This window comes from Equus caballus, chromosome 26, assembly GCF_041296265.1.
Source record: "Equus caballus isolate H_3958 breed thoroughbred chromosome 26, TB-T2T, whole genome shotgun sequence".
Classification (NCBI taxonomy): Eukaryota; Metazoa; Chordata; class Mammalia; order Perissodactyla; family Equidae; genus Equus; species Equus caballus.
Window position 1 is genome coordinate 38,184,826 of NC_091709.1, and position 21,795 is coordinate 38,206,620.

Sequence of the window (21,795 nt, forward strand, 5' to 3'; positions counted from 1 at the left end):
TGGATCCACCAGTGAGTTTGCACAGAGCCACAATTGCCATGGGCTGCTCCCAGGCAGCGACTGAGGTGTGACGGGGTACTAAGACAGGCTCATTCCTGAGGGAGGTGGGATTCCTATGACAGAGAGCACTGGCTTGAGGACTCCCCATGGGCTTGGCTGGAACTTTCTTAGAACGGTGCTGCAGTGAGAGACTCTGCCTATCCACTCCTCCTTTCCTCCCTCCCTCCTTCACAGGGTCAGAACGGCATCACAGTCTGACGCTCTCCCACCCCTTCTGGCTCCCGCCCTGCTCCCTCACAGCTGAGCCTGCCAATAAATCTCTTATGTGTCCAATCCCATCTTGATGTCTGCTTCTTGGAGACCCCAAATGAACACAGAACTCAGCACGTTTAAGTTCCTTCTCTTGGCTAAATATACACCAAAGACCATGTTTGAGCATTTCTTATCTAGAAATCATTTAAGGGTATAAGCATACATGTTACTTATTTTTAAATTATTTTTTCTCAACCTGGTGAAAATTCCTGTAAGATCCTCGGAGGCTGTGAGTCCTGGGATTTTGAGCATCAGCATTTTAGGGGGAGCTGCTTCTAACGCAGATAAAATCTCAGCATCTTCTCTTGTTGATCTGGGCCAGGCATTTCCAAAATGTCTCTTTTTCCTACATGAAGATAAGAGAACAGTGTTACCACCCCTGTAAGTGCTGTGTTCTCCAAAGCCAGGGGCTCTCCACCGGAGGGTTAGAGGGGTGGAGGACCACGTCAGGCCTCGGAACCCCTCTGGGTGTACACACACAAGTGTCTGCAGTCTCTTTCTGGTCTCAGCAGACAGTTCTCCGTTCCTCTACATGACTTTATTCTATCTGACTTTTCTAGGAATCTTGGCTCCTTAGTGCTGATAGTGGTGAGAGAGCCTCCAACACTTACTCCTTCCGCTCCATCAATCAGCCTCGGGGTTCTCAGTAGCTCAGAGTCATGAGACCACAGAAACATGGGATGACAGAGCATGGAAAGGTCTTAGAGATCATTAAATTGACCCACCTCATTTGGTAAGTGAAAGACATCTAGGGTACAGAGGGGTGAATCCCCCTTGACTTCCATTCATCTATTTATCCATCCACTGATTCACCTACCAATCCATCCATCCATCCACGCATCCACCCACTCATTCATGTATCCAGCCAGCCAGTCATCCATCTATCCATCCATCCACATACCAGTGCTAGGCCATGAGAATACAAAGAATAAGATGTGGTCTCTACCCACAGAGGTGCTCCCAGTCCAGCATTCCCTAGATTCCCTTCCTTAAAAAGGCCCAATCAACCTTGTCCCTGAAATAGCCCGACTGTGCCATCCATCACTCAGCCTCTTGCCATGGCAGCCTTTCAGATTCCAGCAGCAACACTTTGGTTGTGGGTATGCAGGTCATGCAGAGAAGGTCAGCAACACACACCTGCCCATTGCTTCCTGGAGGAAGGCACTTCTATGTCCAGGCTCTGGGGGGAGAGAGGGGCAGGTGCCCCCAAGCTTGGCAGTCTCTCCCAGCAGAGAGCACCTACTTTTAAACCTCTTCTTCTCTCCACTCTCTCCCCTTTTCTCTTCTCTCCCTAGGTTGTCCTGGTAACCAACCTTTCCCCATCCTGCTCCCTCAAGCACATCAGCTTTGGGGCCACCCAGAGATGCGTTCCTTTTATGGTCCTGCTTGTCCCATTGCCCATAGTGTCAGAGACCCTTTCTCTGAGCGAACTCGTTCCCTTCTGTTATCATTGCTTGTATAGAAAGGGCTCTGATGTGCAGTGTGGGGGCTCAGGAATGGGGGGAGGATGGCAGGCACTTGAGCCATTACCAAGCTGGTACTCTTTGCCTTCCAGCCAGGGATCCAGAATGTCTACCCAAAAGGAGCAACTTTTAAAGAGGCCATTGATGCCGCTATCTGGCCTAAGAGAAGGGCAAGAGAGAGAGAGAGTAAATAGTGAAATATCTGGAAGAAATCAGGTCTCCCCCAGCCATGGCAGTGGAAAGAGGCTAGAGCATCTTGTCAAGGACACCCCTCTGCCCCCTCCACCAGCTGCATGATTAGTCCCACAGCAGCCTCCTCATCATGCTCATGGGTTCCAGTGTCATCTGGATGTAGAGGCCTGGTTCTGAGCACCTGGTCCTCAGAACCCCAGCCAAGCAATCTTGGACAAAAGCTCTAATGTCAGGACCTTTACCAGCAAAATAAGGATTATTAAAAATATCTTTGCCACCCCAGTGCTGGGATACCGTAGTACACAGGAAGACCTGTAGCACGTTATGCATATCACCAGTAAAGGTAGCATTTAGCCCCATCTGGCACGTTCTCACACCGCCACAAACAACACCACCCTCAGGTACCAGAATACAGTGGGTGACCCCCGTCATGCTGGCCTTCGGGGGAAGAGCTGCTTTCAGAACAGTGGCTCTTAACCCCTCTTCAGGTTTCAACCCCCTTGAAAGGCTTTCCTCAATAATAAGTACACAGACTTCAAACACATGGACCCACAAAAGTGTTGCCAAAGACCCCGGTTAAGAAGCTCTGCCTTAGAGGGCAGGGAAGGGGCAGCCGTGGAAACTTCCCGGGGTGGTTCATGCGGAATTCAGCCCCGAAGCTGAGCTGGGTCCTGCCTGCCTTAAGCTGTAGGGCCCGGACTTTCAAGGTTTTAGGGCCACCTCTGATTTCAAGTCTGTAGAGGTCCCGGTCTACAGCTGAAAAGCAGAAAAAGGCTTGAAGCCATGAGCCGGCAGCAGACCCGTATTTTCCTTGCTTTTGTTTGGAACAGAGAAGAGAGGTCGAGGTGAGCCCTTGTGTCTTTGCTGATTGTGGCCCAGCTCCAGCTGTGTATGAAGATAAACAGGGAAAACATGGCTGCAAGGCTGGAGTTGATTGTCTTTCTCCTCTCCTTGCTTCTTTTGCACTCATGCATGCATGCAGATACCCCAACCCCCAGCTGTGAGCCATCTAGTTTTTCCCTAGAATCTATGAATCGAAATGGTTGTATCTATTGCAGACAATGGTAAAGAGGAGAAAGGTCCTGGATTGGAACTCTGGGTCCCAGAGGAGGAGTGTGCAGCCAGTCTGCTTCTCTTGACATCCTCACTCACTCTCCTTTGCCATTTGGTTGTGGGCAGGATGATCTGGCGGGGGGATGCGTTGGAGCCAGGCTGAGAGTTGGGATGGTTGGGCCCACTCCCATCTTTGCCCTTGACCTGCTGGTGACCTCAGGCAAGTGCCTTTCCCACTCTGGGGCTCAGCTTTCTTCTCTTTCAGGTGGGAGCAAACCTGCTGGTCATCAGGTAACTTATATTACGTGCTTTGAGGACCACTCCCACAGCGGCTGAGTACTTGTAGCCTGTAAAGCATGGCAACCAGGACAGGTAATGATGTTGCCCACCCTGCATCTCCCCACTCCCACTGCCCAACCCCTCCGAGTGAAGAGATGCTGCGCCCTCTGGTACATTTGCAGTGGACGTGTGTCAAGCAACGTTGTGGCTCTTGCCAATGTTCTTGTGCCAGCAGCCTCTTCCCAGCAGTGGGCATGCCCCAGCGTGTACCACAGATCTCAGGAAGATTCTGGAGTTTGCACTTACTTGGGATTTGGGTTGGGAGCCTGGCAGAGGAGGAGGCTTTAGTCCGTAGAGCCCTGAGCCCCACTTGCAGGAGCCCAGAGACATATATAGCTGCCCCGTTCCCCACCAGCCGTTTTCCCTATCAATCCCCCCCCCCCACTCCAAAAAGATGGTAGTTAGTGTTGACATTCAATTATCTGCTGAGAGATCTCAGCAAGTCACTTAATCTCCAGGAGGCTCAGTTTTCTAATTTCAAAAGGGAAGGTCACAATCACGTGGACTTCAGAGGTAGTTATGATGACACTGTACGTCCATTTTTGTGAAAGTGATTCATTAACGTCTTTACACACATTCATTATTTTTATGACTAGGGGCTATTGTTAGGGCAACTCCTGAGGGAAGGAGCAAAGAGTGAAGGTGGATTCCCAAGGTCCACTCCTGGGAGGAGCTGGCCTGTGCTCCCCCGCAGGTCCACACCTGCTAGACAGGCTCAGCCCACCGCCCCACGTCTCAGCCCTGGGAAGGGCCAATGGAACTGCCACACAGTAGGCACGTTATGGACACTTCTGCGAGCCCAGCATCATTTTAAGCAAGTTACAAGTCCTCTCTCACCTAGTCCTCTCCACGCCCATGGAGCTGGTGCTATGTGCATCCTCGTCTTACAGAGGAGGAAACCAGAAAGGAACTTGTCCCAGTGATAAAGGCATGAGGTGGCACAGTCAGAATTTGAACCCCAGCTGTGTGGTCCTTGCCCAGCTTGGAACCACTGCTCAATCAACCTCTACCAGATACTGAGAGGAACACAGGGAAAAGTACGCAGAGCCTACCCTTGTGCCCCAGAGAGAACATGCAGTGCCGGTTCATCCCCATGGTCGCCCTGCCACCCGCTACATCCCTGAGCTTACAGAAGTGACACACTGAGGGCTCCCATTCACAAACCCGGCATGCTCCGCCATAGGCAACAGGCACACCCTACTCTTGGCATTTCCCTGAGGGCCCCATATACATGCGTGCGATCTGGGAGGCCCTATGCGTTGTTGTCTGTGATGATTCAATCCCCAGCAGTCTCAGTTTGCTAGGACTGCAGTGACAAACCCACACTGAGATGGCTTAAAACAGAAATTTATTCTCTCTCAGTTCTGGAGGCTAGAAGTCCGAAATTGAGGTGCCAGCAGGGTTGGTTCCTTCTGTGGGCTGCGAGGGAGAGTGTGTTCCAGGCCTCTCTCTCAGCTTCTGGTGACACCCAGTAATCCTTGGTGTCTCTTGGCTCATGGGAGCATCACTCCAATCTCTGCCTCCATCTCCATCTCTCCATGTCTCTTTCTCTTCACATGGCATTCTTTTTATAAGGACACAGTCATATTGGATTGGGGACCATCCTACTCCAGCATTACCTCATCTTAACTAATTGCATCTGCAACAACTCTGCTTCCAAATAAGGTCATCTTTGAGGTACTGGGGGTTAGGACATCACCATAGCTTTTTTGTGGGGGACAAGATGCAACTCAGAACATTGGCTTTACATTAAAATGGCCTAATGGGTCAATATTTTGCAACTTGTCTAAATTTCCTTGGACTACGTCAGTTTGCAGAGTTGTTGCAAGGTGACTCTTGCCTCAAACAGGTAGAAGGTGCCTCCTCTGGGGCTGCAGAAGGAGCACTGGATGGAGAATCGAGGGATGTGACCCATGTCACCTGTGTACCTCCACCTATCTATCAGGTGGGGCTTTCTCAGAGTCTGGTCCATGGGCCTCTTGTATCAGAACCACTTTGGGGGGGACAGGGTAGAGCCTCATTAAAAATACAGATTCTCTGTGGGTGAGAACCAGGAATCTGTTTTTCTTAGCACACGTTGTGGGTTGAATTGTGTCCTTCAGAAAGATTGTTGACGTCCTAACCCCCAGGACCTCAGAATGTGGGCTTATTTGGAAATAAGGCTGTGGCAGGTGTGATTAGTGAAGATGAGGTCACACTGGAGTAAGGGGGGGCCTAATCCAATATGACTGGTGTCCTTATAAGAAGAGGAGGAAAGACACAGACACACAGGGAAGAAGGCCGTGTAACGACAGAGGCAGAAATTGGAGCGACACAGCAACAAGCCAAGGACTATCAAGGAGTGCCGGTCATTCTCAGACACTAGGGGGAGGTAAGGAAGGAGCCTACACAGCCTCAGAAGGATCCAACCCTGTGACACCTTGAGTTCAGACTTCTGGCCTCCAGAACTGGAGAGGATAAATTTCTGTTGCTGTAAGCCACCCAGCATGTGGCACTTCATTAAAGCAGCTCCAGGAAACGAGTAGAGAAAGCATCCCAGGTAATTCCTGTGTGCAAAATAACTGACAATCGCTGAGCTAAAAAGTCTCTTGAGCCCTTCCTGCCGGGACCTGGTGGGACTCTGCGATGCCTCCTTAGCCCTGAACTCCCCCTCTTTCTCAGACAAGCGTCCATCCAGGTTCCTGACACCAGGACTCTCTAGAAGAAAGAAAAGGCCAAGAAGAAACTTCCAAGGAAGCTATTTGTCACCTTGTCCCGACTTGCAGATGGGGAGTGAGGAAATTTGTCCCAAGGATCACGGCTGGGAAGCGGCCAGGCGCAGCGTCCCACTCGGGCCTGGGTGATGCTCAGTCCTCCCTGTGATGGATCCTCCTGCCCCGCCCTGTCTGTGGGTCCAGCCTGCACAATGTCTGTGAAGCGGTTCAGCGAACACTGTGAGCACGTGTTGCCAAGGTGGGTCCCCGAGAGACTGAAGCCGATCTCACCTTCTCCAGCTTCCCGCCGTGGTGCAGCCCTCAGAGGGGACCTCCTGATCCACCCCGTAGGGCAGCCGGGCATGCCTGCTGTCACATTCTGTCACCCAACAGGTGACACATTCCCCAAAGCTCACTCTGCTTGCAAACCCTGAAGCAACATAAAGAGCAGCCCCAACTCAGGGCCCAACGCCAGATGCCCCTGTCGATCCTTCTGTAGACATCCACTGTGCTCAGGGCCAGGGGACACGCCCAGTGCTGTGGAGACGGGGAGCAGGAAGTCAGCCAGTCCCAGTGTGCCCTAATCCTCAAGGATATATAGCGGTTTTTCCAGAAATGCTCTAGACTCGGGCCTCATCCTCCTGCACGGGTCTGTGACTGCGACTCGCACAGGGGGCACCTCACAGCGGTCCTGAGGCCCAGCAAGAGCATCTCTTTGGGATCTGAGTCAGGTCCCACCTGGCTGACCCACGGCGGGCGATTTTAAGCTCCCCATCCTGGTCCCCCACCTGCACCCTCCCTGCTCTGTTTCAGCGTCTTCACTGTTCTCCAGAACATAGTGTCAACCTCAGCTGTGTTCTTCAAGTTTCTCTTCTCTGGCAGCCACGTCCGATTTGTCTTGGGGCCTTTGCTCCCTCCAGGAAAACTAAAAATTAGCTCAGGCCAGCCGGTACAGGCCAGAGCTCTCCCCAAAAGCACTGCTTTCAAAGCTGCCCACATCCCTGGGCTGTCTCTTTCAGGGCACAGTAAGGTTGGGCCCCTGCTCCAGCCCATAGCAGCTGCCCTCCCACGTATCAAGAGCTAACAGGCTACGGGCTGTCAGACCAACCTTTCACATCCATTTCTTGATTGAGTCCTTGCAACTATCCAATTCGATAAGCATTCTTGTGCTTCCCATTTGATGGATGCAAAAAACAAAAGAGGCATAGAGATGTTAAGTTACTTATCCAGGGCCACACAGCTAGTGATTTCCAGAAACTGGACTCTAACCCAGGTGTTCTTGAGAACTCACAATCAAAATTCTACTCAACAGCTTGAACATCTGAGATGTGTGCATGTAGATAGGTAGACAGATGACAGATAGAGATTGATAGATAGATAGGTAATAGGTAGATGATAGGTAGGTAGATGATGGATGATATACATAGATAAATTATAGATGGTTGATAGATAGGTTGATAGAAAGAAAGGTAGATGGATAAATGGATGGATGATAGATGATATAGACAGATAAATGATAGATGATTGATAGATAAATGATACAGATTGATAGAAAGAAGGAAAGAAAAATATATCAAAGGATGGATGATAGATGACAGATAGATATAGATAAATAGATGACAGGTAGATAGATAAACAGATTGATAAACAGAGGGATAGGTTCCCTTTACAATAGGCTGGTAACTCCCACAGGAGATAGGTATTATATTTTTTTCTACATCAGTCTTTTAAAATTCCCCCCAATGCAGATGCCTAGCCCCATGGAGGGCAGCTTCCAGAGGAGGGAAAAGGCTCAGAGCAGTCAATCTCCTTGTGCAGGCGCCACAGCTAAGAGCCGCTGCAGAACCACGCAGCACGCTGACTTGCCCCCGGGAGTCCCCTGTGGCACCGGGCTTCATGTGGCTCTGTGTTGGGGGCTGGCACGGGCAGCGGGGCACCAGCTTCTCCCTCAGACGTGAACCCGAGGCAGAGATAAGAGCAGCCTCAAGATGCCACCTTCAGGACACCGAAGTGTCGTCTTCAGGACACCAGACATTGGAAACGAAGCTTTGCTCCCGGGAACATGTCAGGTACAACCAAACACACTGTCAGTATCTGAGGGGGACAGGGGGACCTGCAGACCTCTCTGGTAGCAAACCCTCGTTCACCCCCCTGGAGCCGGCAGCTGGCGACGGTGCTGGGGGCGGTGGAGAGCCTGGCCCTGGGAGGCTGGTCTGCAGCCAGACCCCAGGTTCAGGCATGCCCCACCATCTCCTGTGAGAGCTTAGGGAAGTCACCTAGCCTCCTGGTGCCTTAGCTTCCTCACCTGCAAAATGGGGACCTTAGCAGTAACTCACAGAGCGGTGATGCGGTAAGTCAGTTTCTATATGAAAGGGGCTTGAGTGGTGTCTGGAAGTGGTGGCATAAACGATCCCCTGGGATGGTGGAGGCCGACCTTTGGCGCCCCCATGACAATGCCTTTGCCATGGCAGCTGCTGCTGCTAAGTCAGGCTCTGAGTTTGTCTTGGCTTGACTTGTTTCCATTTTCAATTGAAAATTGAATTTGGATAGACTTCAGCCTGACTGGGTCTGCTCCCTGGCCCTCGGCCAGCCAGCTCTGAGTAACTGCAGACAGGGTGGGGTCATCGGGATTTGGTTATTGGATTTTTTTTCCCCCCTGCGGTTTTGGGCAACCTGCTCCATGACGGGCAGCTGCGTCGTCTTAAGGCTGGACTTTCCGGGAGAGCATGTGGGTCACTCAGGGCGTCAGCTGGAAAGGACTGCTTTTGGATGAGGTCATCTGCCTGGACCAGGAGCTGCTTCCTTTTGCCTTGCAGCCCCTCAGTTGATCAAAGTCTGGGGACACCCAGCTCCAACGGCTGTGGCTTCATTGCTAGACAATTGGGACGGCTGTTTCCATTTGTGAGGATGTGACTGCTCCTTGCTGATCATCTCTGTGCTTCTCTGGCCATAAGCCCCGTCTCCAGCACCCCCAACACCTCACCCCCCTGAGCTCTGGGGGTAGGCAGAGGAGGGGAGCCCCAGTCAGCCGCGTCCCTGCTCCAGACATGTATCCCACTGACCCCCACCATGAGGGTCTCTTCTACTGGCTGGCATCCAGTTAGCGGGGCTGATGGGCCCTTTCCTGGCTGTTCTCCAACTGTCCTGAAGTGTGCTCACTGGGACCCATCTCTCCCTGCCCCTGGGAACCACTGCAGGCCCGTTCCCCATGACACCAGGCCTGGCCATGTTGAAAGTCCTATGAATCTAAAACTTGAATGAAGAGCATTTAGCTTGGGGCACACCCTTTGTGCATGCTTGTGTGCATGCGCGCGGGGTGGGGCTTTTTATTTATTAAAAAATATTTGTCTAGGGCAAGAAGTACCCAGATACATCAGCCCAGAGCACTAAATCATGGGAACAGGGAGGCAGATTGCCTTCATATCATACAGAGACCAAAGACTCCTCATGGAAGGACCCAACACAAGATTCTTCTAGCAGATCGAGGTGCTGGCAGCCCCCTGAAGCAATGGGTTATGATCAGCGGGGGGCAGTCCCGAAGCCCCAGCACTGACACTGCATTTTGTCAGTGATGTCGGAATGGCACCCTCTTCTGAGCGCTGTCGTACCACGCTGGGCCACTGGCAGCAGATGCAAATGGAGTCGATAACTCTGCAAAAAGTCGCCAGACAATTTATCCTGCTGGCACCAAGCCTAGAATTATAATCAGATCTTGACTTCTTCAAAGCTTTCTGGCTTTGGATTTTCCAAATCGAAAATAAATATCGAGGGCAATTACCTTCCTTTAGTCCTCTGATGTGCGAAGGAGAGTTTTCATCCATTAATTCAAGAACTCTTTCATTTCATTCGGAAGGTATTAGTCCATGGAAATTGTTAACTCAATATCAACACAGGCCGTCTAGGTTTTGACTAAAAAGAGAGAGGATTTATTATGCCCTGGGTTAATATTTTCCTCTCTTTAAGGTCTTGGGCATGCCAGACACTCCTTCTCAGACAAAAACGGCTGTTTTCTTCCCATTACTGGACGCATTGTTTGTCCCCCTTTACCTGTTATCCTCAGAATAACCTCAAGGGGGCAGCAAACCACAATGTCTGGAGGTGGTTCTGGGGCATTCCCTGCAAACGCAGAGCTGATCCGGGACTCTCCTCCAGAAGGGGAATGGTTATTGGATTACTGGTTGCCTTCTCCGGAGCTTCTTTGGGCTTGACAGGAAAGCACTTCTCTTGGAGGGAAAGCCAGAGCTCCTCCAGTCTCATTTTTAGAGAGCTGCGAACATGACCAGACCTATTAATTACTTAATTGAGGTTCTGGGCTTTGAAGATGAAAAGTGCTGTGTAAGTGGCGAGTTCTGTTGTTTCCAGTCTGGGGAGCTCTTTATTGCGGCTCTTCTGAGTATCTCTTTCAAGTCATCAAGTTCACTCTGGTGACCTTCCTCGGTGATACAGACAACCCACCCCACCCCTGAGGTTCAAAGAAGTGTCTCGTGGGTGAACCCACTTGGAAACACATCCTTGATCGCAAGCACACCAAGCTGCCCACAGAGTGCCAGCAAAGGGCTTAGTCACCCTCGGCGTGCGTCCCTCTCACACATCCAGTCACAGGCCCCCTGTGGTGGCTGAGAATTTGCAGGGGTGCTGGTTCCTTAAAGACTCTATGCTTGGCTGAGATAAGCTGATGGGTGTCTTGGTGGCTTTGTGGCCCTGCCCGGGCCCACATAAGTGAGCAGCATCTCCATGTGGGACGCCAGCTCGGCCCGGGGTTGAGTAGCATCTGGGTTCATCTTCACCTGTGGGAAGCAGGGGTGAGGGGAGACAACCCTGCACGGATGGAGCAAAGTCATAGGCAATAATGGAAACACTCGAACGTGGAGTTGATGCTTTGGTTTACAAAGAACTTTCACATCTGACATTATCTCAGTTGAACTTCTCCAAGACCCGGTGAAGCGGCTGAGGATGTGGGGGGAGCGGCAGGAGAATCCCAGAGCAGCAGGAAGAGAGGTGCAGGGCCGGAAGTGAAGACCAGGAGGGCAGGGCTTCTCTCTCGAAAGCCCGCCGCCTCCCTTCCTCCTCTCCTCCTTCCGCCCTCCCTCCTTCCGATTAGGTGGGAATGCTGAAATGGGTACAAAGGCAAAATCCTAAAGGCAAACCCCCAAAGCTGACCTAACCTAAGATATTCGCCTCCGTGGTAACAGAATTAAAAAGTCAATTCCTATAAAGCAGGGCGTTTGACACACTCTGCTGCCCTTAGTAATTTTTGTAGATGCTGTACATAGTTTTTTTTCGCATCTAAATGGAGGAGCAAGAGAAATCACGGAAGAAACTTACAAAGTCTAGACTCACTGCAAAGGGCTGTGAGGGAAAACAGGAACCCCCGATCCAAGGTGGTGTTTTCCTTCCCAGGCTGGGCGTGTGCGCGTCTTCGCAGTGCAGGGTCCCTTCACGTGCAGACCATGGCCTCCCATAGCTCGATAAATCTGCCTCACTTAGTTTTTTGAGAGTCTCTACAATTCCCTTAGCTGGATTACTACGACCTCAAGAACAAGACCGTGACTTTCTCCACTTGATAGTCCAAAAAACGCTGAGCACAGACGCTGCCTACGGCCTGTCTTTGCCACACGTTTTCTGAGAGCACGGATGCACGAGAGAAGGGACCGGAGAACGGAGGCAGGCTGCCCAGTTCAGCAGAAGAGCTGTGTAGTCGGTGAGGTCCTTTTTTATTACAAACCACTGAAATGGATTCTGGCTTATCAGTTTAATCAAAGTGTAATTAAAACTGGGAATGTCCTGGAAGGAGACTGGGGTTTCACGGGCTCAGAGGTGGCATCAGCAGGCTAAGTTGCCCCTTCCATGCCCAGCTGCGCCTCTTTCCGGAGAGCTGCCCTTTACGTGACCCGGCCTCAATTTCTTGGTGTCTGGGTCTTTCCCGTCCAACCTCAAACTCCCAGGAGTTTGGATAGATCTGGTTAGATCAATGGGTGTGGCCAGAGGGTCAGAGTGCGTGCGTGCGTGCGCGCGTGCGTGCCCGTGGTCTTAGGGAAGCAGTAGCTTCTCCAAGCTGTCTATTTCATGTCTTATATTTTCATCTGTTGTCTCTTCCAACCCTACCGTAACCCTGCAGGGGGCCGCCCTTTTTTGCACATTGATACTAAACATAGCAGGAAAGAGCACTGCTCTCTAGGATTTTCTTCATTTAACTCTCTACATATTTCTTACAAGAATAGTGTATTTTCTTCAAGCGTGATCGGGTTTTCTGTTAATAGAAAGTTTAGAAAACAGAGAAAGTACCAAGAACAAAATTAACATTGTCCGCAATCCCACTATTCAGAAAGAACAATTGTCTCATTTGGTTGATATCTATTTTTATATATATATTTTTTTCTTTTAAATAAAAATGTATAGGTAGTATAATGTATAGGTTCTATAAAAAGCTCATTGTTTTGTCATCTTTCTCTTCATCTGCTGAATTTCCCATTCCATTAACTATCATTTTCCGTCCTTTTTAATGGGTGCTTAATATATTCTATCACATACATGTGGCAATGTTTATTTACTCAGTCCTCTGTTGGGTGACATTTAGGTGCTTCAGTTTTTTTTTGCTGTTATAAACAATGAAGTGACAAACATCCTTGAAGACGTATCTCTGTACATCTGTCTGATTATTTTCCTAGGATAAGTTTCTACAGGTGAACAGGCTCAGTTTAGGGATCTGCTTTTTTTTTTTTTTTTTTTCTGCTGAGGAAGATTTGCCCTGAGCTAACATCCACTGCCATCCTTCCTCCTTTTTTGTTTTTTGACTGAGGAAGTTTAGCCCTGAGCTAATATCTGTGTCAATCTTCCTCCACTTTGTATGTGGGATGCCACCAGAGCATGGCTGACGAGTGGAGTAGGTCCCCGCCTGGGATCCAAACCTGCAACCTGGGGCTGCCAAAGCAGAGTGGGTGAAACTTTAACCACTAGGCCACAGGGCTGGCTCCAGGATGGGCATTTTTAAGACTTTTTGATAATAAGATCACATGCCCTTCTGAAATGTTGTACTAAGCGTCCTCCCCACTAAATAAGATCATAACACTGAGGATTGTTCATTTACAAAGTATTATTCATTTTCCTTTTTTTCTTTTTTGAGGAAGATTAGGCTTGAGCTAACATCTGCAACCAACCCTCTTCTTTTTGCTGAGGAAGACCAGTGCTGAGCTAACATCCATGACCATCTTCCTCTACTTTATATGTGAGACGCCTGCCACAGCATGGCTTGACAAGCAGTGTGGAGGTCCGTGCCGGGGATCAGAACCAGCGAACCCTGGGCCGCTGAAGCGGAGCGCACAAACTTAACCGCTGCACCACTGGGCCAGCCCCCTTCATCTTCCTATTTTACAGAAGAAAACAACATCTCATTTTGTCTTCATATTTTTTTAGATTTTTAGAATACTTTTTATTGAGGTATAGCATATAAAATGCACACATCTTAGGTGTACAACTCAATGAATTTTTATGTATAGCAATGCCTACATAACTACCATCAAGATCGAGATAGAGAACATTTCCACCACTCCAGAAGGTTCTATGTACCCCACCCCCACTATACCGCCTTTTTTCACCTTAGAACAGTTTGCCTGTTTGTGACTCTCATATATATTGAAACATACGGTAATTACTCTTTTGCATCTGGCTTTTTTGACTCAACATTTCGTCCTTGGGAGTCACTCCTGCTGATGTGTGCATTTGTAGTTTGCTTGTTCTCATTGCTCACTCCATTCTATTGTGTGAATAAACCACACTTCATGTATCCATTCCTCTGCCGAAGGATATTTGGTTGTTTCCAGTTTTGAGCTACAATGAATAAAACTGCTATGAACATTCTTGTAATGCCTTGGTGGACAGAAGCACTCACATCCATGGAGTATATGCCCAGGATTGGAAGTGTTGGGCCAGACACTGTTCACATATTCAGTTTTAGTAGATCATTCTAAATATCTTTTCTATGTGGTTGTATCAATTTAACTTCCTCCCAGACATGAATGAGCATTCCAGTTGCTCCACATCCTTACCAACACATAATATTTTTAGTCTTTTCAGTTTCAGACATTCCGGTTTAATTTGTATTTTTATTGTTACAGGTGAGGTTGATCATTTTTGGTCCAGGTGGATCGACCACTTGGATTTCTTCTCTTTTAGAATTGCTTGTTCAAGAAGGCTTCTCCCCTTCTTTTCTATTGGGGTGATTGTATTTTTTTTATTTTTACTGATTTTAAGAGTTCTTTGTATGTTATTATTTTATAACACTTGGTTATACATGTTGCATATTTTTGCTTTCATTTAGGTAAAATGGCGCTGGATACAAACAAGTGTTGAAGCCTTACTATGGACCAGGCACTACTCTGGGGGTTTTATATATAATCTCATTCATCCTTATACTTTACAGAAGAAGAAACTAAGGTACAGGAAGGTTGAAGAACTTGCTTAGAGTCACGCTATTAGTAATCGTCGGGTGGAATTCATCCTCAGGCTGTTGCACATAAGACGTCAAACTTAGCCACTACGGTCTACCATTCTTGTGAATTTTCAACTAGGCCACTAATCTTCAAGGCTGCTGGCAGAAATTGTGGCGCCTTCCTTTACAATCGTATTTGGAACGATGATTTTATTCTACGATGTGTCTGATTCTGTTTAAAGGAAGGTTGTGCGTTCATCTTGATTCTCATTGGAAGAGACACACCGTGACCAAGATTTCTGATGCCATTGGGTGCTGAGCAGCAGAGACCCCCTTGGTGGTCATCCACTAGTCCTCAGCTTGGTTCATGGTCCCTCCTCCCCTACCATCTCCCTGCTGGCACCCTTGGCTCCTGCCAGACTATGCTGCGTGCTGTCTCCTGCCCACGGCTTGGGTTCGGGGCTCTCTAGCTCAGTCCTGTAAGTGCAGAGGTAAATTGGCATTGGAGACAAGAGTATAATTAATCCTTTCAGTATCACCCTCCTCTCATGGCCAAGACACATATATTCCCACTTTGGAGAAGCGATTCCTGAAATCATAATGACAGCCAACACTGCTGTGTTCATTCCAAGAACTTCAAGTACAACACACATAAGTAGGTCATTTGATCCTCAAATGTTTTTTTGGAATAACAATCATACCTACCTCAGGTGTCATACCTACATGTGCATGGTGATATAAAGTGGAAACAGGAATTATTGAAATGTGATATTTAAAATTTAAGCATTTTTTAAACTAAAAGTTCAAAAATCCAAAAAGAAATTATGATGGAATGCACAACAGTGGGAGTTTTGGAAAAATAAGGGTTTTTTTTAGCAAAACACACACGCACAAGCACACACACTTTGCTGTCTTGGGAACTCCAGCAGCCTGGGGGGTGGCCCCTGGGACTGGGCATTGGAAACCCCAGCCCTGCCCTGGGCAGGAGCCGCCGAGTCCCTTGCAGCCGTGGAATCCTTGTCTCCATTCTCTGGACCCCTGGCAGCAGGCCCTCTTCCTCTCAGCGGGGCTGGCAGCCGCTCATCCCTTTCCTGCTGTCACCACCCCTCAACTCTTTTTTTTTTCCTTCTTCTCCCCAAAGCCCCTGGGTGCATAGTTGTATATTCTGGTTGTAGGTGCTTCTAGTTCTGCCATGTGGGGCACCGCCTCAGCATGGCTCAATGAGCAGTGCTTGGTCTGCACCCAGCATCTGAACCTGGGAAACTCTGAGCATGCAGACTTAACCACTTGGCCATGGGGCCGGCCCATCAGCTCTTTTGATTGCCTCCTCCCTCTGCCACTGCCTGCCAGACCCTCTGCCCTGAAACCAATCCCTCAAATCACTTCACGATGCACCTTGAAACATCCATGTCAACACATCATTACTCAAAATCCCACAGCAAAGAAATGCATTTTAGAACGTGACCCACTGCATCTGTAAGCATGTGCAGAGATACATGCTTACGTGCATACATATATGTGCATATACACACCGCCCCCAGGAAAACCCGCGACAAGATGAGTGAAATAAGGTTTACTTTTCCTACATGACACCCTCTCAGACATTTATTCCATTCCATTCCATTCTATTTTATTCTAGTCTATTCCATTTTATTCGATTTCACTTCATTAAAGCGAATGCTGATGCGGCCCCAGTATCTTCATTTCCTGGCCCCCTGATGGGTTGCATCCACACTTTGACTCAGAAGGAAAGTTTGAAATCCTTAGCCTTCTTCTCAAGGTTCTTGCCAATCTACCACCCCCAGGCTCCCCGCTCCTGCCAGCTGCCCCCAATGTCCCTCCAGCCTTTTCTTCAGGACTCCACGTGAGAACTTTGATTTTATTCTCTCCAGACTGTCCCAGTTCTCAGTGCTTCCTGACGCTCTTCTCCCTGTCCTGGTTGGTGCCATTCCCTACCTCATCCTGCCGGACTCACGGGCTCAGTTCCACCCCTGCCTCCTTTCTGAAGCGTCCTCCACCAAGGTCCTCCTCTTTTGTTTCCTGCCCCACACATCCGGCATCTAGATCAGGAGCATGGGCTCTGCTTTCATAACTCTTAATTTATGAACAACCCACCACTTCTAGGTGTGCTTCCCAGTCCAAACCATCAGGAAATGCTTGGCCAGGAACAGGGCACTTAGCACTTTAGCAAGTTACTGGTGCCCAGAACACCCAACCCCGCCTTCCCCAAGGCCCCCACCCTTGGGCTGCCTGTGGTGTGATGGAGAAGAAGTGGGAATGTTTTGGTAGCAAGCTGGAATCAAAAGCCAATTTTCCTGCAGAGATAAACAATGCTATATAGGTAGATGCACCTGAAAAGGTGTTTTGAGCGCTGTGCTTAAATACATCGTGGTTATGTCAGCCTTTATGAGCTAGCCAAACAAGCTGCCCTCTAACTCGGAAAATCATTTTTACAATTGCGCTACATCCTGTACAAGTTCTAAATCATCGAGCAACAAACAACTTTTGGAATTCTGCCTGTCCTTTGGTTGTCACCACCTGTACTGCCCAGTCTTACCACCTTTCCAGATGGGTGTGTCTTCTCTCCCCAGCGGATGCCAGGCCTCTGAGCACAAGCACTGTGTCCCCAGCCTCCCCCCATTTGCTACGGGGCTGAGCATGGCGCCTTGTGCAAGGTGGGGTCTCCCTCTGTGACCATTTGTCATCTCATGACATGTCGTCCTCCCTGCCTCCTCTGAGCACCCTGCGACCTCAGCTCCGTCTTTACCTTGGATTATCCCAGAGTAAATGGGCCCGTCTGTTGTTTGGAAAATCTTAAGGGATACTTAGGAAAGAGAAAACATGGAGAGAGATGAGAAGGGAGATAGAAGAGGAGAAGGAAGGAAGAAAGACTAGAAAATAGATAAGAATGAGGGAACAGAAATGAAGAGAGGAAGAAAGACAGGAGAGAAAAGGTAAAAATATGACAACGGGGGAGAAAAAGAGAGATGAGGACAGAAAAATAAGAGGAGGAGAAAACGGAAAGTCAAAACAAAAAGAAAAGAAAAAGGAAAATGCTACTAAGCTGACGAGAAATTGTTTTCCAGCAGAAAAAGGCAGAGAAGCCAGACTAGGGCGTGAGAACTAAGATTCAGGATTTCCATCCTGGACACAAAGAGACCAAGGTGTATGGAGTTTCATTTCTACAAGATGAAGAGGACTATGGAGATGGATGCTGGCGATGGCTGCACTACATCAAGGGTGTATTTACCACCATTGAACTGTACCCTGAAGAATGGTTCAGATGGTAAATTTCACATTATATGTATTTTACCACAATGAAAAGAACAACTAAAAAAACACAAAAACCAAAGATGCCTATTTGATCAACCCCCTATTAATGAACAACTAGGAGTTTGCATTTAGTATATGGACTAAATTTTATTACATATTTTTCAAGTATAAAGTTCTGAGCTTCATGCTAGATATCCAATAGAATTATTGATTTAAAATAAATAAGAGAAATGTTCCAGGGTCAAGGATTGACTGAGAAGGGACATGAGGGAATTTTCTGGGGTGATAGTATTGTTCTATATCTTGATAAGAGTTTAGATTCCCTGGGGGCATGCATACACACTTAAGATTTGCAAATGTACACTTAAGGATTGTACATTTCCTTGGAGGTAAATTTTACATCAAAAGAAAAAACTGTAAAGAAATATTTAACTCTAAAAAAAAGAGTGACCAAGGAGAGGACTCGGGCAGGTATTTCTGATGGATGAGGAGCTATAGCCACCTAATAGAGCCAACAGCTGTTTACAGACCCAAGCTAAGCTGGAGAGGATGCGGGGGTCACTCCCTTTGCACTGGCCAGTGGCTTCAGGCTGTAGGCAGCCTTCAAGCCCTGGCCCAAGTCAGAACCTCTTCAGTGTATGGCATCACCTTACTGCTAATGGAGCATCTTCCCCTGAAATTCCCAAGACAGTGGTCCCACCCATCCTTGGAGAAGGAGGAGGAGATGGCAAGGCCATGGACGGTTCCAGGTGCTCTCAAGTCCCTAAGTGCTGTCCAGGGTGCGGCCCAGAGCACTTATGTGAGGGACCAGTGCATATCTGCCTCATGACACATCAGGCTCTAAAAAAGCAAAGAGAAGTTAAGAAGATTAAACTAGATGCAATGGTCCACTGGAATGCCTTTCTGCTGACCCCTTAAACTGGCCTGTGTGTGGCATGGACGATGGGATTTTGGAGGACAAGGTGAAATCAACCCTCTGTGGTCCTGTTCCAAATGCCCTCTATTCACTTACAACATGTATCTCTTATGGAAGGTCTTTGAGCTACAAGGGGAAAAAATATCAGTTGAAGACTACACAACAGAAAACAACTTAAAAATGAGTTTTTACTTTGAGAGAGGGATATGCACAATGTTATCTACTTTTTCGTTAATGTACAACAGAAAACTCTATCTAGTAAAAACAAAAATAATAAAATACATACATTGGGTTAATATTGAGGTTAGTTGAAAGAAAGAGAGAAAGAGGAGGAGAGTAAGACTAGATAGGAAAGATGGAGAGAGGCAGACACATAGAGGCAGAGAAGGAAAATGAAGAGAGAGAGAGAGAAAGATGATCGACTGAGGGGGAAAAAGGGACAGATACACATGCATAAAGCACACAGATGCCCACAGGCAGACAGAGACCCTCAGAGACCAATAAAGAAAGATACACATATGGGTGAGGCACTTATGAACGTAGGCAGGCCCACAGATCTGTGCAGGAAGAAACAGTTGCAGCCTGGGATCTCTTAGAGCATCCCTGAAAGGTGGAAAATGCTGTTCCTTTCCCGCAACTGCAGCACAAATGAAGATTGTGCCTGATACTTTCACCGCAATCAGATGGTGTTAAGCTAAAGGTCAGATATCAGACGGACTGTCCCTACTCCTGATTTATTTGGATGACATACGGGTCCCAATTTGGTGCTAAGCTTTTTCATTTCCCTTCTCAGTTAAGACAGGTTTTTAAGCACTGTTTATACCTTTAGAATAATTTGTCATCAATTCATTTGGGCATTAGGTGGGCATCAGGGCCCCTTAAAGATGTCCAGGTCCTAATCTTCAGAACCTGAGACTATGTTATGTTACACATCAAGGGAGAATTGAGGTTACAGATGGAACCGAGGTTGCTTATCAGCTGACATTAAAATAAAGAGATTATCCTGGATTATACGGTGGGCTGGGTGTAATCACAGGGTCTTTAAATGGAGAAGCAGAAGAGTCAGAAGTGAAGAGGAGGCATCATGAGAAAGACTCAAAGAGCCATTGCTAATTTAGGATGGAGGAAGGAGCCAGGAGCCACGGAATGTAAGAGGCCTCTAGAAGCTGGAAAAGGCAAGAAATGGATTCTCCTCTGGAATCTCCAGAAAGGAAAGCAGCCCTGCTGAATACTTTGATTTTCGCCCAGTAAGACCTGTTTCAGACTTCTGACCAGAATAAATTTGTAAATTTATTAATTAATAAACTTAATTAATAATTAATATACTTATTATTATGTATTGCTTATTATTATTAAAGTACTTAATATACTTATTAATATACTTATATTAATATAATATAATATTAATTATAATTAATAAATTTATTAATTAATAAATTTGTAAGAGAATAAATTTGTGTTGTTTTCAAGCCACCACGTCTGTGATAATTTGTTCCCGCAGCCATAGGAAATGAATTCAGACATAAATCCCTTGAAAAATCTATTTGAAAGACTTAAAGTACACGTGCAGTGAATACTTCTCTTTCATGCAGCCTCTGTATTACAAGTGTGTTTGAAAATATAAAACCCTGATAATTCTGTCTTGCAGACTAGCAAGCTCACTATCATGGTTTTTAAAATAGCGATTTATTAAATTCAGTTGAGGAGTTTTCATGATTTTTCAGTTAGTTGGGTGTGTATCTGTGTGCACGCATCACCTGAAACCCCACATTACACAGAAAACTTGAGGGGTGGCCCAAACTCCGGAGAGCTGTGGAAAGATCGTGACCGTCTTAGAGAGCCGGAAGAGTAGACACCTCAGTCATTTAGCCATATTTGCTGCCTTCCTACATCAATAAAAGCCTTCATCTTTCTCCTGACATAGAGCTAGAGCCTCCAGGATGGCAACTCTGTGACTCAGAGAAGGCTTAGAACCAAGGTTTCTGACCCTGGCTGCATGTTAGCACCACCCAGTAACTTCTAGAAATCCTGATGATCAGACCACGCCTAGACCACGTAAACTGGAATCTTTGGGAGTGCCGCTGGGTATCAGTACTCTGTGAAGCTCCTCTGGTTATTCTCATCGGGAATACGCAGCCAAGGTTAGGAAATGATGCTTTAGTGGGATGTAAGGAGCAGATCCCAGGACCCTATGGGGACACTGAGGCAGGCCTGCCTTCTGTGGACTGGTCGCGTGGGTAGATGCAGAGATGGGGGAAGTGAAAGGCTACTTGACAAAGGAATACAGATTTGGGTCTTAGGTGGTGCACCAAGCACTAATTAAGACTGTAATAATGTTTGCAATAAACCCAAGATGCCACGGGAAGCGTTTCTGACAGCTGCCTCACCCACATCAGCATCAGACCGTGGTGGTCTTCAGTCTTCAAAACTCTGCACAAGGATTTGGTGTTGATGGATGCCTGTCAACAGGCAGCACTCACTGAGGTAGAAGTGCCCAAGAGGTTCAAAGCTGGGAGTGACAGCTGCCAAGTGGGTCCACCTCATCTTGCCTTGGCTGCCGCCATATCCTCCTTGGTTACAGGAGCCCCACCTGTCTCCTTGCTTCTCTGCTTCATATGATTATGCGAGTAAGATGATGAAAATCATCCACCGGAGACCGACACCACGAACACTCAGATGTCTGTTGAATGAATGGACAGACAAAATGTGGGAATGGAATCTGTGTTAGTGTTGTTATCCCACACTCTCCTCCCTGCCCACAAGTGGTAGAGAGGAAATAATTGAGTTGAGGGGCTGTTCGTCCTTCTACTGTAATTGTCAAACAAATCTAGCTATAAAATTCTACTCTGCTTGTATAAATAAGCAGGAAACTCGTAACACTGAGCAAGTGGAAAGTCGGGGAATTTTCTCAGTAAAAATTTATAGGGAGAAGGAATTTTTAAAGAACTCTAATTTCTTAGTCACTGATATAGCAATAACGTCATTAATTCGGATTCTGCTAATTTGGAATGTGCAACAATTGATACTTGTCCAACTCATTCTTCTTGAAAAAATGCTCAAAATAATTTGTTCTCTGATGGAAAAAACTTGTACTTACCAGCCAAAGTTTGACTGAGTCCAAAGTTT

The 21,795-nt window shown here is 47.5% G+C and overlaps 1 long non-coding RNA gene across 3 annotated transcripts in view; it reads left to right on the forward strand.

Annotated features, from left to right (window-relative positions):
* Nucleotides 1-15,281, forward strand: part of LOC138920923 (uncharacterized) — a 25,201-nt gene extending 9,920 nt beyond the window's left edge. The window contains exons 3-6 of one of the 3 annotated variants that reach the window (XR_011432948.1): nt 873-1,045; nt 3,286-3,392; nt 6,021-11,753; nt 13,180-15,281. This is a non-coding gene — a long non-coding RNA (uncharacterized lncRNA). Of the gene's footprint in view, nt 1-872; nt 1,046-3,285; nt 3,393-6,020 lie in introns of all 3 variants that reach the window. The other 2 variants (XR_011432949.1, XR_011432947.1) reach the window with 2 other exon arrangements.
* The last annotated feature ends 6,514 nt before the right edge of the window (nt 15,282-21,795 follow it).